General features: G+C 50.6%; 1 protein-coding gene across 6 annotated transcripts in view; it reads left to right on the top strand.

Annotated features, from left to right (window-relative positions):
- Positions 1–810: 810 nt before the first annotated feature.
- Fat1 (FAT atypical cadherin 1) overlaps positions 811–8,108 on the top strand; it is a 123,520-nt gene continuing 116,222 nt past the window's right edge. For 3 of the 6 annotated variants that reach the window (XR_013045319.1, XM_042262668.2, XM_076553441.1), the window contains exon 1: positions 811–1,191. The gene's annotated coding sequence lies outside the window, so the exon portion shown is untranslated. Of the gene's footprint in view, positions 1,192–1,737; positions 1,879–3,817; positions 3,998–8,108 lie in introns of those variants that run through there. The other 3 variants (XM_076553443.1, XM_076553442.1, XM_076553444.1) reach the window with 3 other exon arrangements.

Raw genomic sequence — 8,108 nt, 5'->3', positions numbered from 1 at the left:
TTTTCCCGGAACCTGGACGCTTATATAAAAGCGACGCGTTCATTTATAAAGTAAGGTTCAACAGGGTTTGCATTTTTATAAATTTATGTTGTTTCGAGGTGTAGACGATTTGATTTGTGTATTAGGCACTATCACTACAGATCACTTGTAAGACACGTTAAAAATTGGCTCCGCCCCCTTCTTTTCCCCCTACCCCTCGAAATCTATGATTCAGATTTAGACTAGGTCTAAAGACAGGAACATTTGGAAAGGATTTGGAGATTAAAAATACGACGCTGTGATTTTCAATACAAAGACCGCAACAGTGATAGACAACAGGAACTGTTTTTTTTTTTAAAAATCTCATCTCCAGAAGTTGGAGGACGACAAAGTCCGAGTCGTCCAGTAAGCCTGCAGAGACTGATCGCGCTTCCGCCCAGCAAAAACCCGGGCAGGCGACACGTTGCGACGAGTTTCAGCTGCAGAAGAGGAAGAGCATCATCTGCAGTCCGAGGCGTGGGAAATGCTGCCCAACCGGGTTTAGAAGCCCGGGAGGTAAGCGCAACGGGGGCCCCGGAGGGCTGATCCGGTGCTGAGTGCGAGGAAGCTTGCGCTCGGCGGAGCTCCAAGACTCGGCTGGGAGGAGAGGGGCGGACCTTTCCTCGTGTGGACGGCAGCGGCCAGGGAGATCACTGCGGCTAGGGAAGCGGCGACAGCCTGGGCGTCCGCAGCTGCAACTGGCTGGGAGGCCGACTGAAGCCGGAGAACCCCTTCAGCGCCCGGGAGCCGGGGGCGAGGCGGAGCCTTGACGTCACCTCCCCTCCCCCAGCCGCTCCTGGAGGGAGGAGTGGGGAAAGGAGGCAGAGGGATCCGCCGCAGTTGCCGGCCGTAACTCCTCAACTCGGCAGCTGGCTGCCTGGACATGTCCTGACAAACTTGGCTTCTCCTCGGCCCCCTCTCCAGACCTCGTGCGCGCTCTCTCCACCTCCTTCGGTGCTCAAAACTTTCCCCGGGTCGGAAGCCACTGGAAATGCGATCACCTGAGTCCGGACAGCACTGGAGGCTCGCACTCTGCTTGGGGATATGCTGAAGATCCAAGGGAAGCAAAGTTGGTACTTCGAGCCCGGCTCCTAACAAAAATCCAAACGGCGTGGGATTTACCCAACTGCCGGAGACTGTAAGGAAGAGAGCATCGAGGACCGGGCTACTGTGGTGAGTTCTTTGTTCAGTGCATGCCTTGTAGAATTTAAGTTTAAACGCAAATGAAATAACGTGGGGGTGTTTCGCTGTAAGTGAGTGGGGGAATTCATGTGGCTCTCACAGGGTCTGCGCTCAGGGAACTGGGCTGCCCGCGGCCTTTACGGGGCGCGGGAATGAAAGGCAAGCATGCGCAGCTTTTGGAATTCACAAAATACACACAGAGCGCTGTTCAAAAGAACTTGAGAAGCGAAGCCGTTTGTGCATTATATTCGGTGTAACTTGTTAGAGAAATGGTGCCCAGGGAGGGCGCGTTGGGGACTGGGTGATCTGCAGTGGCGCAGCGCCCTCTAGTCCGAGCACCGGGCAAGGCGCGCTCCCAGCTCCTAGCTCAGTGCAGACCTCGAACTTGGACGTGCTGGGTACTCTAAACGACGAGGACTAGACAGAGCTCGATCGTTTCCACCCCAGCCTTTCATTTATACCGGTCCACACTTAATACCTTTCCAAAAATCAGCTTAGGTGGACTGGCTGCAGAAGCCGTGCTGGGGGAAAGGTTTTTAGGGGCAACAGTCCCCCTTCCACCTAATTTCCATGAAGCTCTGGGGACAGGGTCAAGGAAGATCGACTATTTAAAGGATGTTCGTGGAACTTGAACTACACTTCTCTTCGTGTGAAGGCAATTCGCTCGTAACCAAAAAGGTATCTCCATTTCGTTTTGTTGGTGGCTAAAGGATTAGCAAAATGTGGCAGCCTAGGAGACTGCATGCATCTTTGGCTTTCGGTGGTTCCTGTAGAGACCAAGTGCAACTTCTTCCAGGCAGTGAGGTTTATCAGTGAGCCTGGATAGTTAGGAATCTTAAGAATATATTTTAGTTCTAGTAAGCACTAATTATATATGTCTGTATGTATGAATGAATGATATTTTTTTTCTCAGGAATTCCTTTGTGCCATTTAGAGAATCCAGCGATTTAATGTTACGGAATGGTGTGTTTTTATACTTTTTATTGTTCTTTCCCTCTCCTAGCATCACTACCCCAGGCCGTTTCACATCCCCTCCCCCAAGGGCTGGCTTTCTTGTGTGATAGCTGTGTTTTGCTGAGAGTTAAAATTCCGTGAGGGTCGCAAACCGGTTGAGCTTGGAGATCAGGTCGTTTGCCTTCTTCGCAGCGTTCCGGGTATGGAACTGACCGTAACTCCGCGAGCACTTCGCGCGGTTTGTAGCCGCGGCCAGTCGAGTCTTTGGGTTATGATGATATTAGTATTTGCTGCTGGTCGTGAATTTGTGTGTGTTCCAAATAGCGAGCAGGGGAATGGAGAGCTGCGAATCAGCACACTCATTCTGCAGGCACTACTTTTTCTTCTTAAGCATAACCTGCTAGGCACCATTATTATTATTTTCAGTCATCCTCCTTTAAGGTGGCTTAAGAAGTGACATAAACTTTGAGCCAAAAAAACCAAAAACCAAAAACCAAAAAACCTCCCTTACCTAGTCTCACTAGCCCCTGGCTGCTGTTCAGTTCGCCCTGCTGTCTCCTCCACCGCGCTCCCTGGGAAATCTGATCTCTTCGTCGTCGCGGCGTTAAAATGTTCGAGCCCCACAAACTTTCCGAGGTCAAGCCCTCCCTCTTCTCTGGGCTGCGTCCCAAAGCGAGGCCGGCTTCGGCTGACTCTCAATTGCGCTTCAGCCGGTACCTGGAGCTGTGCCCAAGCCGGGGATGGACTTGCAGCCCTGGGATGCGCTGGCTGGGCGCTCGGGCGCCAGAGGGAGTTCTGCCAGTGGGGCGCCTGTTAGCCGGGGATCCCTCATTCTCGCTAGAGAACTTGTAGCTATGGGGCCAGAATCTCAGACTGCCGGACCCTTGGGGCGGAATTAAGCACTGTGAATGCGCCTAGGGAGGCTCAGCTGCCTTTGTCCTGTAGACCCGGGGACTGGGGGTGGGGGGGCGTCAGTCCCGGTGGCCAGCGTTGGGGTTCACCGCCCCGGTCCAGGAGGATCTGAGGTCCAACCGAGTCTGCATTAACAGGTCTCGGGAAAACTTGTGTATTTTCCCCCGGCCTTAATGTGGATTTCAGGAGGAAGTAAATTCCGACCTAACTGCATTCCTTTCCAGACCCTCAGTAGTTTTTCACCCTGGTGGCTGCAGACTCGCTGAGCGAGGCATTCAAATGCCGATTCGGGGATTTCCTGGAGGTTGGGAACAAGTCTAAAGAGATGCATTGGGGTGGGTGGGTGGGGGTGTTGCTTAGCCATAGGTGACTTCTCCTCCTTTACTGTCGTTTTTTTTTTTGGGGGGGGGTAAGCAAATGTTTCCCCTCTCCTAGCAGGGAACATCCAATAAAATTCCTCGCAGCAGCAGCAACAGCAGCAGCAGCAGCTCGAAATTCTAGAACAGTCCCCAAGCTGTCCCTCTCGCAGGAGTGCGAGCTGCTCCAGGGCGCTCGCCTTGCTCCCAGCCCAACGCGGATCTCGGTCGTCCCCTGGAGCTTCTGACCCGGGGCGGGGCGGTCTGGAGCTGCGCGCCCTGAGTCCTGGAGTCTGGGCGCTGCAGAAACGAGAGCCGGCGCAGGCAGGCGTGGCCGCGGGCGGAGGGATACACACGGCGGGGAGCTGGGAGCGCGCGGGCCCGGCTGGACGCGGCGGGGCTGGACGGCCGGCGGCGCCATGCGGACGTGCGAGCCCAGTGCGGCTCCCGGCACAGCAGCCTCCCGCCGGCGGGCGCGCTGAGCACCCCGGGCTCCGCGCCCGACCGCACCGCCGCGACTTGGAGCCAACTTTGCAGTAAGTTTGCGGAGCGTGGCGTTGAGCCTGGCGCGGCGGGTAGGTGCCCGCCGTCCCTCCCACGCTTCTCGGGCTGCACCGAGGCGGGGGGCTGGAGCCTGTCTCCTTGTCCAGTTCGCAGAGTTGAGTGGCGGACCGCGGCCCCAGGATGCGGAGGCGGAGGGGTGGAGGGACCCGAGGGACGTGCGGGGAATGGTGATTGCGGAGTCGGGGACGGGGCGCTGCGGTTCCCGGGACCAGCGCGGTACTCCATGCAGCTCCAGACTGTCTGACCCGGGAGCACGACTGCCCCGCTCCTGGTTCGACTCCTGTCCGTCTCGGCTTTGGAGCGTTTTTTTTTCCCCCCAAGGACTGAGATGAAAGCAGAGCCGATCGCCTGAGCGTGGGATCTTTGAAATGGAGTCGCAGAGTTTCTTAGATGTTCTGTGCCCGGAGGAGTGCAGCGCCGAGGTTGAATGCGGCTCCTTTGCTAGGCTAAGCCGCGGGGGGAATTGTGCGGCCGGGCGGTTGTCTGTTTTCTGGAAGATAAACTTGGGAGGTCTTGATTAAAGCGAGGGTCTGATTCACAGCCTTCACCATGCTTTCTTTTAGGAAGCTAACTTTTGGTTGTCTTGTAAGACTCCCTCCCTCTCCCTTCCCCCCCGTGATGGGAATTGCAGGGACTTGGAAACAAGGAGACAATTGTGTGCTATAGCAAAGTAAATTCGCAAATATTTTCTATGTAGTTAATTTTTTTTTCATGTGCCTGGACTATGGTTTCATTAAGTGGCTTTTGTTAAGCAACTCCCGAGTGCGGGGTAGAGATTTTTTTTTTAAAACTGGGAATTTGCATAGACAATTACAGTCAGAAAAGATTTAAAAGGCACGTACTTACCTTTGCAAAAGTTGACTTCTGGTGCTTCCTATATTCAGTATTTAATAGTTTAAGGACATATTTTTATGTCCTATTTTCACATCAGCCTGAGAGTTTTAGCTATGCTGTCCATCAACATACCCATTTGTTGCATGTCCTCTCCAATTATATTGGTTCATTTTAGTTATTTGGCTTTGTGTCTTGTAATCAGTGCTCTGATCTGGCAGTTAGAACTTGCCCTCTCTCCTTGTTCAATATTTTAATTTAAGATATACAGATATTTAAGACACGATTTTTTTTTTAAATGACGAAACTCCCAGTTTTGGCTGAAGTAGTCTTTTATAAGCTTAGTGTAAGTTTTGTGTAAAAGTTGGCCTTTGTGTGCCCATTTCTTAAAAAAAAAAAATAACATCTTAAATGATCTAGGGTCTTTTTTTTTTTTTTAAACCCCCACTGTGAAAGGAAGTAAGGTTGTTAGGGGCCTTCATAAAGTCATTTGGGCCACCTGTGAATTCATTTTTGAGGGTAAGTAGTCTCTAGGCATGTCTTTATTGGGTTCACGTCATGTATCAGTAGACTGATCAGTTAAATGCACACTAAAGATGTGTGTTCAAAGTAGTGAGTTTTCATTTAAATAATTCCCCCTCCCAGGGTATCTTCAGATTCAGCTCTTGAATCATCAGTGGAGAAGTCATTTCCTTACATGTTAGAAGTAGCGGGGACTTAGGGGAACCTCTGTTTAATGCTCTTAGGAGGTTTGCTAGGGGTGCTTGTTTTCCACCCAAGTCTGGCTGCTTTTTACGGAGACTCAATAAGCCAAATCCAAGCGGCACACTATTGCATTAAATGCTGTCTAGGTGGCTGATTTGTAGCCTGAAGGACCTTAGTTAATAGAGGAAGCTGTAGGGCTCTGCATTCTAATCTTCATGACTGGGAATTTACAGAAGGAAAGTACTCTTTTGAGCAGATTGTGTGGAAGATGGAGCCAGGGGCTATCTTGGGAGTCTCACTTAATTGTTAAATTACAGATGTCTTGTTTGTCCTTAGACCCTGGAAAGGTGTTTTCAAATGGAATAACATCCAGCATTTAAGATCAGAAAATTGCTACTTCTCCATGGAGAAGCAACAATAATTTAAAATATAAATTTCAATTTTATGGGTGTTTTGCCTGTTTGTGTGTGCCTGGTGCCCTCAGAGGCCAGAAGAAATCCTCTGGAAATGGAGTTACTACAGATAGTTGTGAGTTGCCAGGTGGGTCGTGAGTTGCTAGGTGGGTGCTGGGAATCGAACCTGGGTCCTTGGGAAGAGCAGTCAATGCTGTAAACTGCTGAGCCATCTCCAACCACCACCACCACCCCCCACCCCCAACACCCTCCCCACCCCCCCACCCCCCACCCCCATTTAAAAAATGCTCATCTTTTCTTTTCCATTTAAATGCTTCTCAGATTTTTGCTTAATTCCAAGAGATCACTGTATATGTGAAGATAAATACATTCATTACTTGCATCCTTTGTATAAAGCCCTTTGGAAATTCGGTCATTATGTAATTTTTGTCCTTCATAGCGTGTTAAAGCATAAGGCTTTGTGACAGAGTCGCTCTAAGACCCTAATGTGGTGTCACCCGTAGCCAGTTGTGAAGGGTTTTGAAGTGGTAGTGACCTCATTTTGGACCAGCTAGGAATTAAGAGCCATATAAAGGGCCTCCATCTGTAATGCTGATACTGGCCTGGTGGATGGTCATGTCTGAATGTTCTGTATGGGGAACGGAAGCACTCTTATATGATTATTCTGTGAATCCTCTCCCTGACTTAATTTTGCCTTCTATTCTCTGTTCTTAGTCCTTTATCCATCTGTCCATCATCATCAGTCCAGCAGCCGTGGGTCTTCCCTGCAAACATCGGGCCTTAGCACAATATACAAGGGTGAACAAGTCAGGTTTCCTGTCCTTAAGGAGCTGAAGTCTGGTGAGGGAGAAGGATAAATCAGTTCGGTGTAGGAAGAGGTCTGTGAAGATCAAAATGGTGCATCACAACACTTGAGCAAGCTGGGACCCCTGGAGGAGGTGGATCGGGATGAGTTCCTCATGATCGGTGGGGGAGCGGGGAGCAAGGGACAGGGGTGAGGAGGGTGGGGAGTGGGTCGGGAGAGACCAGGGCAAGGGAATGGCAGTACAGAGTGTGTGTGGGTTGTATGGCTTGATTGTGGTTTGCTGACGAGACAGAAGAGAGACCAAAGCTACAAGAAAAAACAAAAGCTCTGGGGAGTTAAGCCCTGAAGCCGCTTCCAACCTAGGTTCCCTGGACTTAGCAACTGTCTTCTTTTGGCCAGGGTGGCACACAGAACAGTAAGCGAGCATGGCGGAAGTTGGCTTGTGAAGACCAGAGGATAGTTTTTTATGGGGCAAAGGTTAAGGACAAGAAAAGAAGGAAATGCTGAAGAGAAAAGTGAAGCCACTACACTGTATGAGCAGAGTTACACTTGCGTCATCTTTCAGACGCGAGGAGTTGTACCTGTTGCCTTTTAGATTCTAGCCCTCAGCCACTGACTGGTTGGAATCCTGGGCTCGGGACAGCTTGGCTGGACACAAGCCTATGGAGAAAGTGCCCTTTTAGTTTGAAGTAAGTTGATACTAGGGTTACATTAGATAAGGAGGTAGAGTTCAGATGATCAAAATTCTTTGTAAAAACCTAATAGGGGTACACCAAGTCAGGCCCAGGGATGATGGCTCACTTCTCTTGCGGAGGACCTGAGTTCCGTTCCCAGCACCCGAATTGGTGGCTAGCAACAGCTTATATATATATAACGCAGCTGTAGGGGATGGGAGGCCTCACATGCGCGCATGCTCCCACACAAGACACATAATTTAAGATAAAGTAAATCTTAAAGAGAAGAAGCTGAACCAGCAGGCAAAGGGGAAATACTAAATCTTCTTCACGTGAGGATGTAAGTTTGAGTAGAGGCGACAGGATACAGTGAGAAAACAGGTTTTCTAAGAAAGTTAAAAGACTGTGCACATAGGAACCGGGTGGTCACTGCACAGGTGGGGGGTGGGGGCGGAGCAGGGCTGGGAGATTAAAAACAAATTGACAGGTCTAGGTAACATTCTATAAATAGAGGTTTAACAGCAGTAGAAGGTCATCCAAACTCTGAATCGAAGGGGGGGGAGGGGCAAGAAGGGATGGGGGAGGGCTGCCGGCAGCTGTAAAGACTGCATTTCAACCCCTCCCCCCCCAGTTTCTCAAAGAGACGGAGCCCCCAGGATTGAGTGACCTCCCTGACCTCACTCGGTTAGATAGT

This window comes from Peromyscus maniculatus, chromosome 17, assembly GCF_049852395.1.
Source record: "Peromyscus maniculatus bairdii isolate BWxNUB_F1_BW_parent chromosome 17, HU_Pman_BW_mat_3.1, whole genome shotgun sequence".
Lineage (NCBI taxonomy): Eukaryota > Metazoa > Chordata > Mammalia > Rodentia > Cricetidae > Peromyscus > Peromyscus maniculatus.
This window is presented reverse-complemented; position numbering and strand designations above follow the sequence as displayed.